The sequence below is a fragment of the Pecten maximus genome, chromosome 2 (genome assembly GCF_902652985.1).
Source record: "Pecten maximus chromosome 2, xPecMax1.1, whole genome shotgun sequence".
Classification (NCBI taxonomy): domain Eukaryota; kingdom Metazoa; phylum Mollusca; class Bivalvia; order Pectinida; family Pectinidae; genus Pecten; species Pecten maximus.
This window is the reverse complement of record NC_047016.1, coordinates 28043218-28065726: the sequence shown is the minus strand read 5'-3', so window position 1 is coordinate 28065726 and position 22509 is coordinate 28043218. Positions and strand designations below refer to the sequence as shown.

The 22509-nt window shown below is 34.7% G+C and overlaps 1 long non-coding RNA gene across 1 annotated transcript; it reads right to left on the bottom strand.

Moving 5' to 3' along the window:
- Nucleotides 1-8334: 8334 nt before the first annotated feature.
- On the bottom strand, nt 8335-9759 carry LOC117321707. The gene is made up of 3 exons (XR_004531398.1): nt 9428-9759; nt 8766-8801; nt 8335-8446 (listed from the first exon to the last, which is right to left on the bottom strand). It is a non-coding gene; the product is annotated as an uncharacterized LOC117321707 (long non-coding RNA).
- Between the last annotated feature and the right edge of the window lie 12750 nt (nt 9760-22509).

The window sequence follows — 22509 nt, the reverse complement described above, 5'->3', positions numbered from 1 at the left end:
CTAGGTTTAAAGTTAAATTACGACCTGGGTGAAATTTGCCTATTTCAACACATGCAACACCCTTTTTAGAATGACCATAATTAGAGTTAGTGGTGGTTATTTTGAACCCACTCTCGTCCATAAATTTCACTTGACAGGGCCGTACCGTTTTGCAAAAATCCATATAGGCTTGTGTGTAAACCATATTATGTTGCGAAAACCTGTCACAGGATGGGCGTGTAATCCGTTTATATGTAAGATCCAAATTTTTTGACATAGTTCTGTATATAGTAGAAGTATCAACTTTTCCCGAGACGGGGGAATATTCAATCAATTTTTGTTTCAGTTCTGTCCCGGTTATAGATGGTCTATCTTTTTTAAAAAAATGTATCATCTCAATATCGGTTGTATTAAGCTTTGGTCTTCCCAATGTATTCCGTGTTTTTTCCGACAGAGCGCCATCTGACACATATTGCCTCCAGAAATTTGTTACAGTCTGGCGATTAACTTTATACTTTTCCGCAACTTTGGTAAAAACTCCTCTAGGAATTTCTCCGGTCAAAACATTCCCTCCAAGATGCAATGTTTCTTGGACAATCAGCTTTCTTAAATCCGAACTAATGCCGTCTCCTTTTTTGTACTCTCTACCACTCGCGTTTTTCCGTGTAGTCATTTTGATTTTTTTTCTTCAATTTATGACATTGGCGCCAAAATATCTAAAAATAAATAATAAAAAAGCGCGAAATGTCGCTTTGGTGTTAGTCACGCTTTGCTTTCTTTTAAATATTTCAATTGAAATACTGCTTTTGATCATTATATATTATAATGGTTATTTTAACGATAACACCAAAAACAAAGTCCAAATATACATGTTTGTGACGATTAATTTAAAAAAAAATTAAAAAAAAATCGAACCTTCCGAAACCCTATTTCAATCAAGAAATGGAAGCGTCCAATCAACAAAGGTTACGTCACGGTCAAAAGCGTGCGACCCGTAGAATACCACATGTTACATGTAGGTCAGACCGATTGCAGTGTATCAAATACAGTTATGGAGTCGTTACAGGTGCAGATTGAATATGGACACGAGAAAATAAGGAAATTTAATATTCCAGATCGGGTTTGTACATATGAAGAACTGAAGTGCGACATACAGTGTCGGATTGACAATTTGCGGGAAAAGATATTCGGAATACAATATCTTGACGACGAGGGAGCCTGGGTCATTGCGGTGAGCGATACTTGCATTGCTGAAGCTTTTAGGTGTGCTAAAGTTCTATCGGGTACATCAATGAGGAGAATGAAATTACGTACATTTGATGGAAACTCCCCACAGCCATTTGTAAGTCACAAAGAAAGAAATGATTCGTTACAGCCACGGTCTTTATTTTCGGATGATAGCCATGATATGCATGTAGATGCCAACCAGGCTGTCGTGGGACAGAGTCACCAAGGCACTGTGTGTACTCCGCATGGATCAACTAAGGTATATAAAACACCTTTACAGCTGATGATGGATGATTTACAGGATGACATGCATGTGAAAACTGTGGAATTAGATAGTGCTAAAGAACAACTACAGGCTCTGGAAAAAAAGTATTCAAATCCTAATATAAAAGCTGATTAAACAAAGTTGCAGTGTGGGCAATGCCACATGAGACTCGGACACACAAAACGCAACTGTGATTGGGGCGTGTGTGAAGGGCCTCACATGTGCAATGATCTTGATAAGCATGACGTTCAAAAAAAACAAATTGTGGACGCTGCAGCGACAGTGAAAACTTTGACAAAAGAACTTGAAAAACTTAAACAGAATCTTGGCTTAAAGCAGCACACGTACGACGAAACATGTAATACATTTTTCAGTAAGGTTTTGCCTTACCTCGTCAACACGGATATAGAGAAGTATTATCCCGTGGGTGCCTACGGTCTTCGCGCGCTCTGTATGGGGGCTATACATCCCGATATAGCGGTCTTGGAGAAACGTTTTAGAGGTATTGTACCGAAGGATCTTGATTCTGCAGCAAAAACATTTGCCGCAATATTAAAATCTGACTGTTCCACAAAATTTGGATTCAACAAAGCCAAAGTTCACAACAATCCTGTGAAGCAACTTTTACAACAGAGGGGCGTTCAATACCCCGAGTTTTCAACGGGAACTCATACATCTGCGACGCTAAGTACCCCCGCGACGGCGAACTCGGCGATAGCCTGGCAACCTAATTTTAACTGGATAACGCCATCTAACATGGTGGTTGGCCCGTCGACAACGTCACCACAAATAATGCACGTGCCATATCAGCTCCAATTCAACAATCCGTTTGTGAGACCCATATCTGAAGAAGACGACTTGTGTTCGCCACTACCCCCAAAGAAAAGGAAGATGTGAACATAGCATGTGTCAAAAGTTTCCTTTTTGTGTAGGATAGTACATTCTCACCAGGTACCATCAAAGATTTTCTTTCTTTTAATATTATCGCCTGCGAGTGAGGCAATTCTTTTTAATTTTCAGTACACTTTTAAAAATAATTTTCATCATTAAACTTTTGATAAAACGAGTGTCGCTTGTTTTGTATTATTGATTCTGAAATGAATGTTCAAACGGGAAATTTTAGTAGTATTGTATTTAAAAAAAATGTATGATTTTCTATTTATTCATTACAGCACATTTATGTAGCATGAAGGCAAATGTAGATGTACAAATTTATATCCACAATGATGTAAAATAATTTCTTTTAACAATGTAGAAAAATCATTTTGTCATCATTTGTATACCGAAAATGCAAGATTTATCAGTTTGTTTCAATTAATTGTTCCTACGGAAATATTTCGGCATTTAGAGTTAACTGCTAAATTATTGCCCATTTGTATGTTTTTCAAATAAAATGGATATATAGTATATACATCAACACACTTTATCATGCAATATAAACAAATAACCGTGAGGGATACGTGTAGGATAACACAAGTACATTTTACGTTTTAACAAAAAAAATCTTTTTGTAATTACGAATGTGCTAAATATGGGAAAGTTGAAAATAGTATATCGTTCCCGAAATTGAACATTTCATTTCATTCATCATGTCAAGCCATGGCAGTTACGTGTACTACAATGTACGATAAGATCAAAGGGACAGTAATGCATCGCAAGACCTCCGCTGTGACACTGAAGGAATCCGACAACAAACGATTTGATTGGTCATTCGATCAAAAGGAGTAAACGGAGGGGCGGAGCAATGAAACGCTAAACTTCAATGCAGTTCCCTGTAAAAATTGAAGAAAGATTTTAAAGTAAGTCATGGATGGTGATATTGCATTTGCAATGAATCATTGTTGATGATGATTATTGTAAAGGATCGTAATCAAGTACAAACGAAGTAGGTATGCGTCCTTATCATGAACTGAACATATTATATTTTGTTACACTTACATAACCATTTTTGTTTAGCAAGCAAATAGCTATTGCTGACGACAACTAAATAATGATTTAATCCCGTACCTGTATACCCTGTTATGTACCAATCATACAGATCGTTAAAGTGGTCTTGGTATCAGTGTCTAGAACTAGACCAGTGTTTTGATATTTTTTTTTAAAAATTTAATCAATTCAGAAATAAAAGTAAATGCAGCATGCCTTCGGTTTGCCAAATTGTTGACGTAGTCTTCGACAAAATATATACTTACCATGGAATGCATATTGCATCTATAGCTGACAACGCAAGTTAAAAAGCTTCCGTTTTGAAATAAAAAAAGAAATTGAAATGGTTTGGAGATATTCCCTGTGATAATTATATATCTTCCGGTCACTGTTTCCAATGAAGTGGCAGACATTTTAGTTGAAGACTGTTTGGATACGAGACATGGGATCTGTGCCTATAAAAGCGCGCATGCACGAGATACTGACTATCATTATATCAATGTCAGTGCAACGCGACACTTCGCTACACTTAAAAAAACGTTTCGAAACACAGGCTTGCCTTTTGTGTTTTCTTCTGATTGGAAGAGACCATGGACACGGACTTTGAAGAGGTAAATATAATAAATGGGTGTAAATATTTTCAGGAAATAATTAAAAATTCACTTACACATTATATATACATATACGATCTCTATGAATAATGTAACCAAATGCACATGGAAAAAAAGTCGTGTCAACACATTTAAAAGGATGCAAACCTTACCTTGGTTTACATAGCGATGAAATGCATTCCTGTGTTATAGGCTTTTATATTTCTAGTCAATTCCCGTAGTAAAATATCCCTTCAACGCACAATATTATACATTAATCCAGCATGTTCATATCCGACATGTGATATTACGTGCGAGTATATGACATTCGTAACACCTTACTCAGCTTCCGAATAGAAATCAAAGAAATGTGTGTAATGCAAACTTCTTTATTTTAGTTGTTTTGCCTTTTATTTTATTTTGTACATAGTTTGGGATGCTAACTGATAAGTACTGACCATCCTAACACCACTGTCACGTTCTCAGATGAGTGCACTCTTTATTTTCAGAAGAGGGTCGTCTGGTCATATGTGTGTACGATACTCAGCACATATACTTGCTCGTCATGCGTTCAATGTTAGAGTGGAAACCGGTTTGACGGGTTTCGCGTTTTTATAGGCATTGGTTCCCAGTCTCGTATTTAAGCAGACTTCAACTTAAATGTCTGCGACTTCCCTGGAAAGGGTGACCGGAAGATATATTCATCAGAGAACATATCCAAGCCACTTCAATAATTATGTTTTTTTTTTCATTTCAAAACGAAAGCTTTTTAACTTGCGTTGTCAGCTTTAATGAAAGGAATGACTCAATTCGTAGTGCCTCTCTTGAAGCGCTCTCATAGCATATGGAGATAGACGTTGTTGGAAGGATAGCTATATCCACCTATAGAAGGATTTGTGATTTAAACGTGTGAAATCAAAGGAATGAGAGTTTTCAATATGACAACAGATAAACCCGAATTAATATAAATTATGAAGAATATTGGAAGACTTATACATACTTCACATTCGAGCAGTTATATATTCATGCCATGCATGATTTCTTTAAACACTGGCATTGTAAGGTATTACATAAATATTCAGCGTCTTTTGATGTCTAAGCAATCATTTTTGTGAATCAGTATCACCATATTTAGGTAAAAGTTATCAAGAGAACAGTATTCGTAGTTTCGATTTGTGGATTTCCTTTAGGGATTTATTCACCTATTGCATGCATAAAACTTCGGCAGCAAGATATCCATTTTTTTTTGTTAGTCCTCGATATGTAGGACCGATTTTCCGACTCATCTTTGAGAAATGCTGATTTATATGAAAAATGACATAGCAAAACACGAAAATTAAAGTATATTAACAGAGAAAGCACATCCATTCATAAACCATAATTTCTGTTTACTGCCAACAAAGAACAGCCATCTTATTCACATACGAAGCGCTATACATTTGAGAAATAGTCTTGGGTCGTATTGGAACTTATTAATTCGTTCTATATAAAACAGTTCATACACACTTTTTCTTCAAATCATCACCACCTACAATATCATAATATTATCAACTCCATAACTTGATGCATTGGTAGAAATACATTCTGACGCAGGTATTGGAACAACGACAGTAACATGAATATGAAGAGGAACAGTTTTTTTGTTCGAAATTTTTATTTGTAAGTTTTAAGAATAGCAGACAAATCTGCATTGAGTTTGGTTTAGTGATTTTGGTTCTCTTGGAGGTCTGTCAAAGAGGTAATTCGTTCTCCTGATATTTCGAAGGTCGTTGAAAATCAACAAAAATAAAAGTCAACAAGATACAACGTAAGGTATAACAGCAAAAGGTTTAATTAGAAAACAGGAGCAACGATGTAGTAGAAGTGCAAAACAGGAGCATTGTTGGGAGTTCGTGTCAGCCAGTCAGCATAATGTTACTTCTGTAACAGAGAAAACAGGTTAAATCAGTGGAGAAATAGGATATGTATGTTGAATTAGTCACTATATCATATATCCTATCTGTTGTCGCCAATATTGTTTTTAAGTATTGGTAGAGGTGAAGTATATATTTTAGTATAAATTGCCTTGTTGCATTATTGAGGAGGACAAGCATTATAAATTTGTTCGTGTATTTCAATAATTTGAAATGATGTCATTGACTGATGTACATTATATCATTTTGGCTACCTCTGTAATAAGGTGACGATAAGTAGAAGTAGGGATGAAAACAATACAAATTGTACTCACTTTACTCAGAGGTTGATGAGGAATATGATAAGCCCTGCAATTAAATATCAAATTATCTGATAGGAGAAATCGTAAATGTATTTTAAATTGTTTTCAAACGAAAACCCCCGATCTTTTAATTCTAATTGATATTAAATTCTTCGGATCACACGCTGGTACTGTATTTATTTTATTCGTAATGGAATAAGTGACATATTTCTTATGTTTTTAAATATCGCTGATGTAGGGCTTCCTATTGTAAAATCATATCTGCCACGTTTATCGCCTATGCATCGTCAGATCATATAAATAGGACAGCGCCATCATTTCCTGTATCAACAATGATGAAGTACTGACAATAAGAACTTCAAATTTTGTTTGTAATGATAAATCTTGAGTCTCTTTAAATAGAGAAATATCATTCCTCGAAATATTGTTGACTGTAATAGTTAACATAATCGTATTACTGTTTAATTGATCAACAGAGTGTGAATAACTATTAACATAGTCTTTGTAACAACTTGGAAGTATATCTTCGGTGAAATAGAAAAGCTATATATTACAGAAAACTGGAACAATACTAGTCGTGCTTTGATTGGCTGAAATATTTGGTTACAAAAATGTTGATATTTAAACTTATGTTGCATATAGATAATAGTGAACTATCTACCTATAGATAATTCATATAAATGCGCAGTTTTGCCACGTCAATAATAGGTGTATTTGGTATATGTAATCCTTACCTAAGAAGAATACGAGCCAGAAGGGGTTAAATCCCGCGATTTCGGTGGTTCTACGGTGGTGTACATAATACATTTACAGATGACAATGCCTAATATTTGATATAAAATCTTGCATCCTCTTAATAATATCATTGTAAATTATTTATATTGTAAATTATATATATATTAAAACAACTGCGAAACAAATTATATCCACTGATATTAATCACGCTTGTTGTGCAACCCGACCACCGACCAATAGTGGCCTTTCTTAAAATACGTAGATGGATAGATAAATGGTTGTTTATATTCAGTTTTACTGATTTACACCAGAATTGATGAAATATGTCAAAATATGGCAATATCCTTAGGAATGATTTTAATGCATTTAGCAATAATTATTGTTAGATAGACGATACATCGAAGCAGTTTACATCTACGTTGGAGAAGAGAAACCAAGATTTTAAATTTGATTGATGTTAGTACATAAGCGTTATCTATTAAGATTATGAATAGGTCGATTGAAGAAAACACTGGAAGATGATTATCAAATTCGGAAAACTCAAACCAGGAAAAATATAATTGCTGTATTTCTTCTGCCGTTTGTTTATGCCATCTCTATATTAGAAATTAAGCCAACATACCGTTTTTATGTTTATTGTTAAAAAAAGTTATGAGACCAATATGTGTTGTTAATGTCATTATTGATGACATTAACTTTTAACCTTTGATAACAATTTCTTAAGCATGTTAATGGTATACGCCAAAATAACAGGATTGGAGAAATATTTTGTCATCTTACAGAAAAGATGGCGGTAACAATTAGCATCGATGACAAATTTCAAAATTCGAACAATTGCTCTATTCTGATTGTTGTGGTGTTCACTTTGAAACATCATAACAACAAAAATCAATCATCGTTTAGTAGATTTTATTTGTTTCGTTTTCAGAATAACTCTTTTGTACTACCCTTATTTTCACGTCTTTTCTTTTGCGTTAGTGTAATTAAACGATCGTCCAATAGCTTAGTTTCTGTTTCCCGATTAGGACAAGCCTTAATTGGGGAACCTTTCCTCATTCCTTTATGCAGGTTTCTTTCTCTGCTTTTAAGTGAGCAAGAGGAGTGTTTTATTAGAAATAAAAAAAACAAATGGTAAAGTTATGGAAATAGCGGACTAATCTGCAATGGTGTAAAATGGACTATACATAAACCTTATGGATTTCATTCTTTTCCGAGATAGAGGCTTTGGCAGTCAGAAGTAAAACCTTTGTTTTGACAGTCAGAATTCACCTTCAGTTTGAACTACAATGTCCGCGTCATACGTCCTCTTGGATATCTGTCAGTTGGTAATTCGTTCTCCTGATATTCCGAAAGATTAATACAAATCAACAAACAATAAAAGTCAACAAGATACAACGTAAGGTATAACAGCAAAAGGTTTAATTGGAAAACAGGAGCAACGATGTAGTAGAAGTGCAAAACAGGAGCATTGTTGGGAGTTCGTGTCAGCCAGTCAGCATAATGTTACTTCTGTAACAGAGAAAACAGGTTAAATCAGTGGAGAAATAGGACATGTATGTTGAATCAGACACTTTCAATGATATCCTATCTGTAGTCGCCAATATTTTGTAAACATTCGTTGCAAGGAAATTAAGGAAATAAAGTACATATTTTAATATGAACTGTTTTGTTGCATTATTGACGAGGGCAAGCATTAGATGTTTGTTCATGTATTCCAATTACTTGAAATGGTGTCATTGACTGGTGTGCATTATATCATTTTGTCTACCTCTGTAACAAGATGACGATAAGTACAAACAGGGATATAAACAATACAAATTATACTCACTTTACTTGTCGAGGTTGATGAGGAATAAGGCGATCACTGCAATTAAAAATGAAATTGTTTGATAGGAATGATCGATTTTCATTTTGCTCACATTTTACGTTTTTCATGTTTACAAACGAAACTCCCCTGATCGTTTCTATTCTGCTTTACATTAAATTCTTAGGATCACACGCTGGTACTGTACTTTTTCTATCCGCAATAGAATAAATGACATAATCTTTATGTTTGCAAGATCGCTAATATAGGGATTTGAAAAAACATCTAAAATGTAATCGATCGTGATCCTTTTGAGATACAGATCTCTAAATAAGGTTGTTTACGTTTATCATTGACTTCAGTTAGCCGATAGCTCTCATGAGCTGAGATTCCTTTGTCTAGGATTGATTTTATTAACTGTTAAATTTATCAACATAGTTTTATAACTAATGTCATACACTCTGTTAAAACTTACAAGTATATCTTATGTTGAAAAAAAATATATGCTGCACAAAACTGAAAATGTACTTATCGTTTTTGGATTTGTTTACGAGAGTGTCGATATTCAAATTTATGCTGCTAAAATAACTGATGGTGAAAAATTTTACATTCATAAATTATTCATATAAATGCGCAGTTTTTGACTACGTCAATAAATGATTGTACTATGTCTATGGAATACTTACTTATGATGATTATGAGCCAGATGAGGTTAAATCCTGTTCCTACTGCTGTTCGAGCGAGTCCTCCAAATCCGCCAGGATAAATGCCACCAGAATAACCGCCAGCAAAACCTCCAGAATAACCGCCAGGATAAACGCCGCCACTACCTGGGCTGATCATGTATCTCTGTCGCATATATCTGTAGCCAAACCTCGGTGGCTGGTAATGGTGGTATGTCCTCGCATGTCCACCATAGCCTCCTGCAGATACTGACACAGCCAGACAGGCTACAATGGCAACTGCCAACGAGGCGACTACGAACGAACGCATGATCAGGATTGATGCTATTTGCAGTAATTCCAATCGCTTATATACACAAATATAGCCAATGAAAATTGAGGTTGAGAGGTCAGAATGTCAGTATGATATGGTTATCGGGGATGTATGGCGCTAAAGGATCGGACGGGTGTGCCAACCACAGATATCGACCACCAATCAAACATATTCTACGTTAGAGATAGTTGAAATATACACATGTTGTATGGTAGTATGAAAATTATAAGAACAGTAGGAAGCTACATATACCTTGTATAAAACCCAAAAAACAACAACAACAAACAAACAAACGAGAGACGATATTGTGCGAGAAATCGAATCGAAGTTTACGATTCGAAGAATAAAATTATATTTACCAGCAAACATTGAAGTAACATAAAATACAAATATTAAAAACTGCACAGGTGAACGTTTAAGTACGTAAATAATACGATGCTAGAAAGGGGATTGGGGAGGAAGGGACTAGTGATTTAATTGGGTACAGTATTGTCAAAGTAGAATGATACCATATCAAAGCGCCCATTTAATAAACATCTCTATTGATACAGATACAACAACAAAATGTGTTAATTCATTTAAGGATTGAATAAAGTGATGTTGAGGTGTATGGGGGTATAAACCTCAATAGGTCTTGAGACAAATTGATCATGAACTGCGATTTTCAAAAAAAAAATCGCACGACAAATAAAAAATCGCAGATGGTAAATATAAGCATATTGACATATCGAAGCAGTTCATGATCAATTTGTCTCAAGACCTATTGAGGTTTATACCCCCATACACCTCAACATCACTTTATTCAATTCTTATATTGATATTTTTTGATATTTTTGTATAATATTTTGTCCTTGACAAATAGGGACTTGTGCAAGTCTACCACGGAACTTGCCGAGATGTATGTCATCACTCTTCGGCTATATTTAAGCATTGAACGGCTTTCAGTTGGCATTCATAGTCAATATGCTTATATTTACCATCTGCGATTTTTTATTTGTCGTGCGATTTTTTTTTTGAAATTTTCAAATTCAAATTTCAGTTGGCAGTTCATAAGCTGGTGAACTCGCAACTGAATTGGTAGGGTTATATAGTGGCAGTGCCATACAATGGTAAATGTATGGTTATTACTTTCAGGATTTCTTTCATGAACAAACTTGATAACGAATGAAAACAAATATGATTTTTAATAGAATTTATTTCATATAAATATGATCATTTTTGAAAAGGAATTAAAAAATATAGTCCAAGCTCGACAAATGTATTCCTACGCCGGACTTGATATAGTTCATTGAAAAATGACTCGGGTTAACTGTGGTAGGTTCATTGAGTCTGAATTAAGTGGAAATATAAATATTTGCGATTGATTTGTCGCGCACTGACACAAAGATATGTTGTCGATTGTTCCAGAAAGTCGTCGTAATGTTTCGTTAGCGGACGGGAAAAGCATCTGCATAAATTATACAGAGTTTGACATTGATTATCTAAACACGTCGCGTATCAAAGATATTGGTTACCAAAAGGGTTATACAAAGCAGTAACTACCAGCGGGGGTAGAGGGTGGTGGTGATTGTAACGAACCGCTGGAGCTTTGTTTAGATAATTGTGTGTTGGTATTTTATTTCACATCAGAATTTACTATGAAATGCATCATATATTGACCTAGTTAACACAATCTTTGACAATCAGTAACTTCTCCTATTCGTAACAAATAGAAGGAAGGGGATCGGGTCGACACAGGGAAAACTCAATATAATGGCGAAGGTTCTGAAGTTTATCAAACAAAGAGTTCTAAATCGGCCATCTCCAAGTTTTCGAAGTGTTTGGCATCTTCAGACTATTAGTCCCACCGTCTCACCCCCAGACGGTATGAACACTTTTTATCTTGCATATTACTCAGGATTTCTGGTGTATACAATGTTGTTGTTACCTCAACGCAAGACATTATTGACGTGCCGTGCCGTGCCGTGACGTGATTGATTTGAGGTCAAAAGAGAATCGACGTTTTTACTTTGATAAAGTAAAATCTGGTCAATCAAGCGCTCGCACTACCTGCTATAGACACTTGTGACCATAACTGCATGGTTATTTTGTGCAAAATGACTGATCCACATGAGATTTTTTTTTCTCCTGAAACATGCTTTTTATGTCTGTTTTGCCGAAATTACCAGATGGCTTAACAAATTAAATGTCAAAATCAAGACCCATGGATAGCCATGGTACATATTAACAATTGCTCAAGTTACTTCGGTTTAATTGCAACAGAATAGTGATTTTCAATCTGGATAAATATCACTCGATTTACTCTTTACATGAATCTGAACAATTCATATCCTGTGACAATATTTGCAGCATGATATATTTTCAAAGCCTTATATATAGTTACATCTACTCGATAATGTAAATGTAAACATTCTTTATTTTACAACAATTACTAAACAAGTTATTTCAACTATTTATCACGCTTGTTGGCCCAAACCAAAGCGGGAGTATTTGTGTGAGAAGAAAACGGAGTTTCCAGAGAAAGCCCACGTGGCCAGACAATTGAACTCTGTCCGCTTAGGTGAAAGGCAATTGTGTCACCACTGTGCCATTCAACAACCCAGCAAAAATTATATTTCTAAAGTATGTACTTAGACAGATAGATGGTTGACTGTATATAGGTTACACAACGAGTGGTTGCTGTATATTATGGTATTTCTTTCACTCGAGTTAGTTATTTTTCAAAAGTTATAAAAACCCAAACTTTAGCGAGTGTTTTAGTAACTTTAGAAAAAATAACTAACGAGAGTAAAGAAATACAATATACAACAACCACGAGTTTGTGTGACCTGTTTCTACTACATTAGAAAAACTATTTTAGAATCAAGTGACCTGTTTTGTGTCAACGTGTATTCTTTTCACAAAATCAGGTGTGGTGTAAGGATATGACCAAATTTTAAATGCGGCTAATTATTATGTTCAAATGTAATCGTGTCAACCAATCAAAACGCATTTAAAGTTTATTCCACGTTGTAATGGTTACTTCATGCCTTGGGAGTTGAATAATACCCACCTATTGAGGAAGAAATTCAGTTTAGAACTATGATCACACCCATAAGAATGATAAATGATACATATAAACAGTTTACTGCTCCATTGGGGAAGAGAAACCAAGATTTTCCGTTTGATTTCTGTTGGTACATTGGAGTAATTTATTAAGATTTTGAATAAATCGATTGAAGAAAATATTGGAAGATGTTTATCAAATTTGGAAAAATTAGATCAAAGATTTTGAGAATATACTTACTATATCAACATCGCAATTCCTTCAGGTTTTTGGTTTTTATTATCTCGGTCAATATATTGAGCCAAGCGACCGCAGCTATGTTTATGAAATGTTAAAAATTTACAAAAATATAATGAGGGCCAATATGTGTTGGCTAGTGTCATTTATTAATGTTAATGGTATACGCTAAAACAATGAGATTGGAGAAATAAATTTGTAATCTAACTGCAAAGAAGGCAATGATGACCAAGCTCAAAATTCGAGCAATCGCCTCATTTTTAATTTATGTTTAGCCATTTTGAAACATAATGGCAACAAAAATAAATCATCATTTCGTAAATTTTTATTTGTTCATAATTACTTTTTTTGCGTTAGGGTAATTAAACGAACGTCTAGTAGCTTAGATTCTGTTACGACAAGCCATACGTACATGAAAGCTTGATCATTAGCTTCGTAGGTCTGGTTCAAGTCATGTTATTATCTTATGTTTTATTGCATTTTGCATAAACATAAGTAGTAAAATGAACATTGGAAAAAGAAGACACAGATAAAATGTGATGAATTATATAACCCTCACAATACTACACAAATCAGGCAGTTTTATGTTTTAATTTTTCAGTTGCGTTTTTGTATTATTTTTTTCAAGGGACATAGAAGAAAAACTCCGATAGTTTTCAGGAATTCTAGACAATTTACGGGAAGCGAAAGTGTGAAAGTTAATGTGAGCAGTAATCATGCTTCTAGAAAATTGAACTCAATTATAACATGTAAAATTTATTTTGAGCGAAATGCAATGCTCGATCATTATGAGTGGCAGCAAACCACCTGGTGAGTCTTTCAAGGAGTCAGAAAATTATAGTGACGATGGACTTGTTATCACAGAGCAGCAGTGACATTTTAGTCACTTGTCTGATATCACAGAGTCTGATGTTGTTGGAAATTGTGATCGCTTAAATCTAAAGGAAAGCTGACCGATAGCAACAAATGCAATCTCACAGAACTTTGTCGTATACGATCCGGGTTATACGAGCTCACATTAGAGAAAAACTCCGACAGGCCGAGAGGTTAGTTAATACGTAGAACAAATGATGGTAACTCACAAGCGAGTGATGACTTACTAGAGGGCATATACATGCTTTTTCATTACACTGATGGTACAACGGTGAACATTACGAATGTCTTTTATGGTAAAAAGCGCTCAGTCACTTTCTGGTGGCCCTCATGGGGAGCCACAGATATTGAGGATCAAGATCGAACGGCTTGTGTAAGGGCAAAGGAGAGAAAACGTGTACATGTATGTGTTATATCAAAGAAACACTTGCGCTACTGAAAATACTCAAACTGCGTTTGATAAAGGAATGAACGAAATGATGGTTACAATGTTGAAACAAATCAACAAGGTGGAAAGAGAAATAAAACGTTGCAAGTAAGCGATAATAGAAAAAGATAGGACTACCCCTTTACTACAAACCGAAATCCACAGGGAAAAAAACAAAAACAAAAACAAAACAAATAAACAAAGAGACACTGCTCAGAAATGAACTACGAATTATAGGACACCACAATAAAATAAACTATCGGTAGTACGAATTGATGAGTCTTGAAAATGCATTTAATGACCCCCGAGCCAAAAATGCACTGTATACCCTTTTACCTATTTTGGGGCCGCCATTAGACCACCAGGTCTCTGAATAGTCAGCAATTTGCCAAGTATAGATTTTGATCCCAATGTGGGGCAGGGTTAATTTTTGTTACTTTTTCTAACTCAAAAATGCATCACTATAGATATAAAATGTCATCCCTCTATCATCAGTGAGCACATGTGTCGTCAGTTGAGGAAGCATAGGCGTCTGTTAAAAATATCTTTAGTAATTTTTTTGACAATTTATTTTACATATATGATATTATTTTCGTTTAGAGTTTTGACAGGCACGACCTGTACATTTATGCATGTGGACTTTGGTCAATGCCTGCCAATAACTGATTCTTGTAGATATAGTTTATATTACATATTTTATTATCAAATACTATGCATACATGAATGATGTGTGAATGTTTATGTTCAAGTCACCTCCCTTAAATGTTTGTTATTCATGTAATGTTTCATTTCATAGTAAATTTATATATCTAATATTTATATCTATACGATCTACTTGCCACCTAAGGAGATAATTCATATAAGCATTTCCTGTTATTCGATCCTTTTGACTTATACCATCGAATGTCAATACATTTTGTTGAAATGAAATGAAAAAATACAAGATTGATAACATTCTTTGAATTTCATACCGGACGTACATAAGATAATGAAAAAAGTACAATATAGAGGCATTTTCCAGGTTATGCAAGTCTGATAATGAGATACCATTTAAAGGTTCATGAAAAATATTATCAAAAGAGTGATACTTATGAAGAGAAAGAAAAAAAATGGAGAGAATCATTGGCAGGAAAGGAGTTACGTATTTTAACCAGTGTTCTTGTTAAACTAGATATGCATCCCTCTAAACTTAATGTAAGAGAAACCTGACAGTTGGGCGAACTAATACAGCTGTCATTTGTTTCGGAAGCCGATCCCGTTGTCTGCAAGCTATGTGATAAAATGGTAACTGACATAGTGGTCCATTTCCTTATCATATGCCATATTCTCTTCGCAAAATGGGACGTAATCGTAAAGACCATGGCCAATTTCTTCCTGGTTGCCGACTACGTGAAAAAAATGTGCATAGCTAAAATATTTGGTTTTAGGGAGAGCATCATGGACGTGTCTTAGCTTAATAGTCGAACGGCTGTATAGCATGTTATGATTATAGTCAGTTCCGGCATAATTTGAATCTGTAATAAATAATCTTATAATAAATTTCCTATAATTACTAGTGTATCTAATGCACAATACCGCAAGCTGACTAATAGAATATTTTTTATCCGAAATACAAAATTTCACAATCATATAATTAAGTGTTACGAAAAAGATAAAAAGCACACCCCGACGCCCATATGTCATCATATCAGCTGTACCTAGCCAATCGGATGTAAGAATTTGTATCTGACCCTAACCTTTTCGATCGATCAAGTCATGACAGAAGATGCGATTGAAAGTGGTTTTCGAAACTGCTGGTGATTCAGAATATTGGTATTTAAGTATATTTGTTAGGTTTGTAAACAAATATCCTAAAACAGTTCAACTTGTAGCTATGGAAATGCTTCTAATGACAAAGTTTCATTTCCCTTCTACCAGATATCCAACCACAGTTATCTGGACCGATTTATAACATGAAAAGGCAAAGTCAACAAAACAATTTTTACTTCAGGTTTTGTGTGCATCTCTATTATAAAACAGTAACGAACTAGAAACCCGACATGAAGTTATTCGATTTACCCTACAAAGCAAACTGTTTCCTCGGGAAATATGTCATATGAGAAAAAAAACCGCCTTCGTACTGTAAAAGCGTGCCATGGCCACGTAGGAATTTATAAAACATTTACTAAATTGGTCAATTCGTCCTCGTTTTCTTGGCGAAAATGAAACGCTGACGTAGACTCTCGACATATGATGGTTTCTTGTTTGATTGTTTTAACTTTAGAAATGGTCGCAAGGTAACAAATACATTAAATCGGACTTACTTATCAAATATCTTGATCTTAAGTAGGCCTCTTTGTATAGTTCACATTTAAGAGTAGGTAACAGCGGGTAAGGTGTACTCTTGATTTAGAAAAACAAAACATGCTGAATGTTTTTAAACTCGATACACTACTTTGTTATATTTATAATTTTATTGCATTGAATGTTTTTTTTTTTTTTTTTTATTTCTGAATGAAATGACTTCAAATGAGCGATAGTAGCACGACACACTAACACAGCCTTAGGTGAACAAGATGATAAAAAATGATGCTGCCTCTTTGTCTTGAAATGAACAAAGCAAATGAGACAAACATGGCCTTATTGTGCAACTGCTGCAGTTGGCCGTTAACATGGATGCTATTCACGACATGTTATTTATGTTCGTGTTATTTCAGTTATGTTAGCAACATGAGTTTCAACACGGGTTTTTATTAGAGGTCTTGCGTTTCTAATTGGGAAACGGTCATATCGTAAAACATTTAACTCATTGTAAAGCCTTATATTCTGAAGACCTATATCGTAACACTATTGGTGTATATTGTTTATATTTCAGCTTTAAACTGATATTATAACACCTTTGACTTGTAGCTGTTTAGCGTAAATAATATCACCTACTGTCTTGGCATTGTCTTGTAGCATAACAGCTTAGGTATACCAGCTTTATTGTAGCACTTACAACCTAAATACTTTTGAATTACACTGTATCACACTTGACCTCGAGCCTTTCTTTCTCATCGTTCCCTTTTCCTCTTCATCATCTGAAAACAAGTGGAACCTGGAGAAAGATCCATTTAGAAATTTCTGAGAAATATTGACAATAATCTTTAACTGATATTTGGGGGAGGAAGAATGGACTTATCATGTCATTGCTTTTATAATCCAAAAGAAAAACAGAAATAACAAACTTTCAAAATCTATGATGGTCGCCTGTTGACAATCTTGTTTCTTTAGTCAATTTAAACTTTGATAATGCTCCAAAAGGGATCAAAAGAATAATCATCTACATAGATAAGCTGAGAGTGTAGAGGAATAGTGACATCAACACTTTATTGTGAAAAGCCAAGATGGTCGCCCATTAAACTGTAAGTCAATTTGATAACGCAAAACTAAGGACCAAGTGGAATTCATATATGAAACTTAAGAATCACTCATTGTGCTGTCTGTGTTCAGCTTACAAAATTCAAAATGGCCACTTGTCGCCCATATTGTTTTCAAAATTAATCTTTTACAATCAGGGACAGAGGACAACATAATATAAATTTTAAGAAAGTTCCTTTTAGGGCTTTCTTAGAAATAGCAGTAACGAGGGATATCTGAATGGCCGTCCATCTGATGCTGTTCGGCATTAACATATTATAACAATTCAGTATTATAAAAAATATATTTTGTGGGTGTGAGGAAAATAATACTTTTATTGTCCCCGAGTTGATGTCAAGGGGCAAAATAAAAATGCTATTTCCAGAAAAAAAACCAGTATTTAAGCCAGTGTTCATATCCTCCACTGTTCCAAATGCGGTTTTTTTTCCGAGGAAAGTGTTTCAGCATGCTAACTGCCGTTTTGAATTGCTTATGGCGTATTAGCGCTGTCTCCAGATAAAAAAATCCTCCCCCGCACTTCATCCAAATTATCGAAACTTCATGATGAACCCATTTTTCGAAATATTCCTGTAGGACTTGAACAGTTAACTATCTCGAAAGCGCTCTCGGACTGTATTGTAATACAAGGGATGTCAGTAGAGACGATAGGCAGGGATATGACAAATGCATTGTCCGGGTAAATAGCGACTATTAACATGGTAAATAGCATTTTTGGAGACGTGGTTCAAATAACATTACTATTGTCTACTTTTCATATTTCATGTAAAACAAGGAAAGGTAAATTTTAGATTAGATATCATGTGATTTATATACTGAATCGATATTGTGATCTAAACGACTTAACTATAAGCCTGAAAATGTCAGGATTAACCAGATATCATAGCTTGTTGATGATGATGAAATATATTGTCTTATGAATAATCACTTCAGGACGTAAACATATCCTAACTGACACTTCTCATAAAGCTTAACACTCACACGTGAGTCTGTATCCCTTATAATTCATAAATGACCTATTACACGAAAGATAGCTTCTTGTAATTTTATGACACTTTTCATCGCAAAACTCCTCTTGTGAAGAACTTTGAATAAGTTAAACGGTCCTATGACAGTCAGTCATCAAAATGTAATTGCATTTTTGATATAACGTGCTTTTTCATTGATTGATTTATTGTGTCTGTAAAATGATGAAATAGTGTGGCTGTTGTGAATATGACATATTTTCATTGCGAGAAACTTTTCATTTTTAGTTTTAAAATTAAATTATAAGGAATAATAAATTCGTCTATTGGTGTATAGACTGAAAACAGAAGTACATGTTTTAAACAAACCACTTTGCCACTGTGCAAATCGGTTTTCGCTTTATATATCGATATACATATTCATTATCTCGTTCAATTCTTACTGATATATTTTATGGAATACATGGGGAGTGGGAGGGATTGATATTGACTTTAAACCCGGGAGAAAATATGTAGGCACATCAATCTGCCTCGGGTAATGTTATTACAGCAAACTGCTGCTCACAAAACCACAAGGCATACTGTCCAATCAAAGTGAGCCAAGAAGTTCCTGGTATATGATCTATCTCAAACAGAACGTATATCACGACGCCCCTCTCCGATAATTCATCATGGATCCATCATATTCGGTTAGGATTGAATATTCCAGTGCTATAATGTTGGGAAATAAAAGCAAGAGCACACATATATTTCAATGATTGTAAAGCACGTTTCAAACTATTACATGTCCATAGCAAAATGTTTAATGGCTGTTAAATTGATCATTTAAGAATCGTTATCTTTGAAAATTGCACGAAAATCAGCTAACGGGCAGTTATTATGATCACAAACAAGTCTTAGGATGAGTTTTTTTTTTTTTTTTTTTTTTTTTACAAATGTGTTATCCACTTGATAAATCCTAATCACCAACAGGAAATTCCTTTTAATGTCATTGAATTTCACATTTCGATAGACAACACTTGTAAATGCGTTTGGAATGTATTCACATACGAAGTTGATTGCGTTACCTGTTTCTCACCTCTCCATCCAATCCGATATTTCTTTTGTTTTTTTTTTTATTGTAAGTCGCCTTCTATTATTATGTTAGGTCTTCAGCATCAGTGACGACTTCTAGAAGGGAGAAAAAAGTTTGATGATGCCGTTGAATTAATGTCGGTGATACTGTTTCATTAAATCTCAATGTGTTTCGAAAGGTGTAAATACATGTGCCTTTTGCACAACATTTAAGATTGCAGGTGGTAGACACTGCCGGTTGCGTTTTTAGTCCCGATGTTTATCGTAACCCTGTTAAGCTCCTCTTCATCCAGATTTTTATATTTATTTTGATCCATTTCGTAGTTTGTCATGTCTTACAATCATTTTAGGTCCTACGTATCAGTGACTGCTCCTACACAAACGTTGTATGGTGCAGTTTAATTCGTTTTAGCTCCACGGTTATTAACCCGTTGAACAGAAATGTCCACACTTCCGGCCAGGAAAAGTAGATTCTTTCTCAGCCCGGCTGGATTACGGACATGCGGTTTTGGCGTTGCCTAACCGGAATTTGCACTCCTGAAACATGTTCACGTTTAATAAAAAGGAATTTAAAAGAAAACAACGTTTGTTCATTAAAACTTTACAAGTCCCCATTGATCAACGAAAAATACCAGTTATGGCATTTGTTGAACCTGAATAGGAGTAGCCATGCTATAATTGATGTTGAATTGCATACGTCCAATTAGACAAAAGTGTAAAGCTCAGATTGTCCTGGTGGTACAACTTATCAGTCACAAGGCGGTGTCAGATCACCCTACCTGTATAACTCAGATTGTCCCGGTGGTACAACTTATCGGTCACAAGGCGGTGTCAGATCACCCTAGCTGTATAACTCGTATTGGCCTGGTCGTACAATTGGAGGTATATAATCAACCTGCTGCTATTCTTAATAACCAAAATGTTTAATGTCACAATAACCAGGATTTTTAGAGACACATGTCACTTAAAATGTTTCCCCTATGTCCCGGATGATTACAAGTCGATGATGCGAGAAGATTTTACATAAAGATATGCTACATAACGTTTGTTGGCTGTTCCAAAATAACAAGCGCTTTACCAGTAGTATTTCCGATGCATTGGTTTCCTTCTATATGAAATAAAATGACATGCGTATACATATATATGTAAATACATCGATGTGCATATATAAATTCAAAGTATTTGCATATTGGGTAGTTTTGTACTTCACCCTAAGCTTTCGTTTACTATCAAGTTTGCATACATGATTTTATATTCAGTTATCCAAGTAGTAATAACAACAGTACAGACAAATAAGTTGCCGAGTTTACAAACGATCGCATACAGATATAGAACAGTTACATAAGTTTAGTAGATAAACAGCGAGCACTTTCATTACATTTGTCTTAATGATCCCGTCGGTCGATGATTTGTTCGCCGAAGACATAATGTTATCATTTTCTATTATTTAAGCATTGAACTGTCTTTGTATGGTATTTATGATCTATTTGAATGCCAGGGCTGTGCAAGCAAACAGCATAATGTGCGTTAGCACATTATGACTTGTTTGCTTGCAAAGCTCTGGCATTTCAATATATCATAAATACCATACAACACTGTTCAACGCTTATATTTGCATTCCTCTTACTTTTTTTATTTTTTAAATGCTATCATTCATATTTAAAATTCATAATTCCAGCCTTACCGACAGTCAGCAGATTTTTTGTCAGTCGTTGGAACAGCCGGGGCATGGTCGCGTGTTTTTTTAGCAAACAAAATAGTACATGGTAAATTAAAAAAACAACTCAATTCTGTTTATCATTTTATTATCAACGCAATGCGCAAATGGCATATTTTTTATAACAAATAATGTAGACAAAATAATTAGTTGTTAAACTTAATCATCCTGGATATTGTAGGTCCGGTTTGAGATTGTGTGTTACTCAGTATGAGAGACATCACTTGCATCAGGCGTTATTTCTTTATAATCAACTAGCCACTATGAGATCTTATGCATTATCAAGTTTCCGCGAGTATGTCAAATGATCACGATCATTGTAAAACAATGAAATATTATTATTTTGATTAATTTTGGTTGTACAGTCCTTGTGATATATGTTTGGAGATGGAAGATTTTGTTGGTGGACTTAAGTCCTCGCTGCTTGTCGTAGCCTATACGTCACGTCAATACATTTCAATACCAGACACTGTTCAGAATTAACACAGATGCCTGGCGCCCCTATGAAACCCAATATTGAAAATCATGAAATGAATCAATTAACGGGCTATCATTACAATCTATCTACATTTTAATATTTCTTATGAACTGTTTGAAACGCATCTTTTGTATCAACACATGAGGCTGTAAGCATCACTGACGAGTCCTGGACATTTGCGTGGAAAGGTAATAATATCTTGTGTGTCGTTTCTTCAATCTTGCTATAAATTTTGGGAATAGCTACAATGTTTCTCGACCTGTATAATAACGTGCTAATCCAAAGATCGGCTCATTGTCCATGAATTGTTTTGTCATTTTCATTATTTTAGTAATGGTATCAATGATGCCTGACCTACGACCTTTGGATTTTGGAATAAAACAAATACAAATATAAGGGGGAATCACGTCCGATATAATAAAAAAGTATGTTTGATAGGCTCGTTTAATTCTTCGCTTTTTTGCAGAAAGAAAATGTGATCTCAACTTTAGCTAGAAAGAAACAAATAATGACCATTGTAAACTTTCTTATCACAATAAGCTCTAATCCTGTCTTGTGA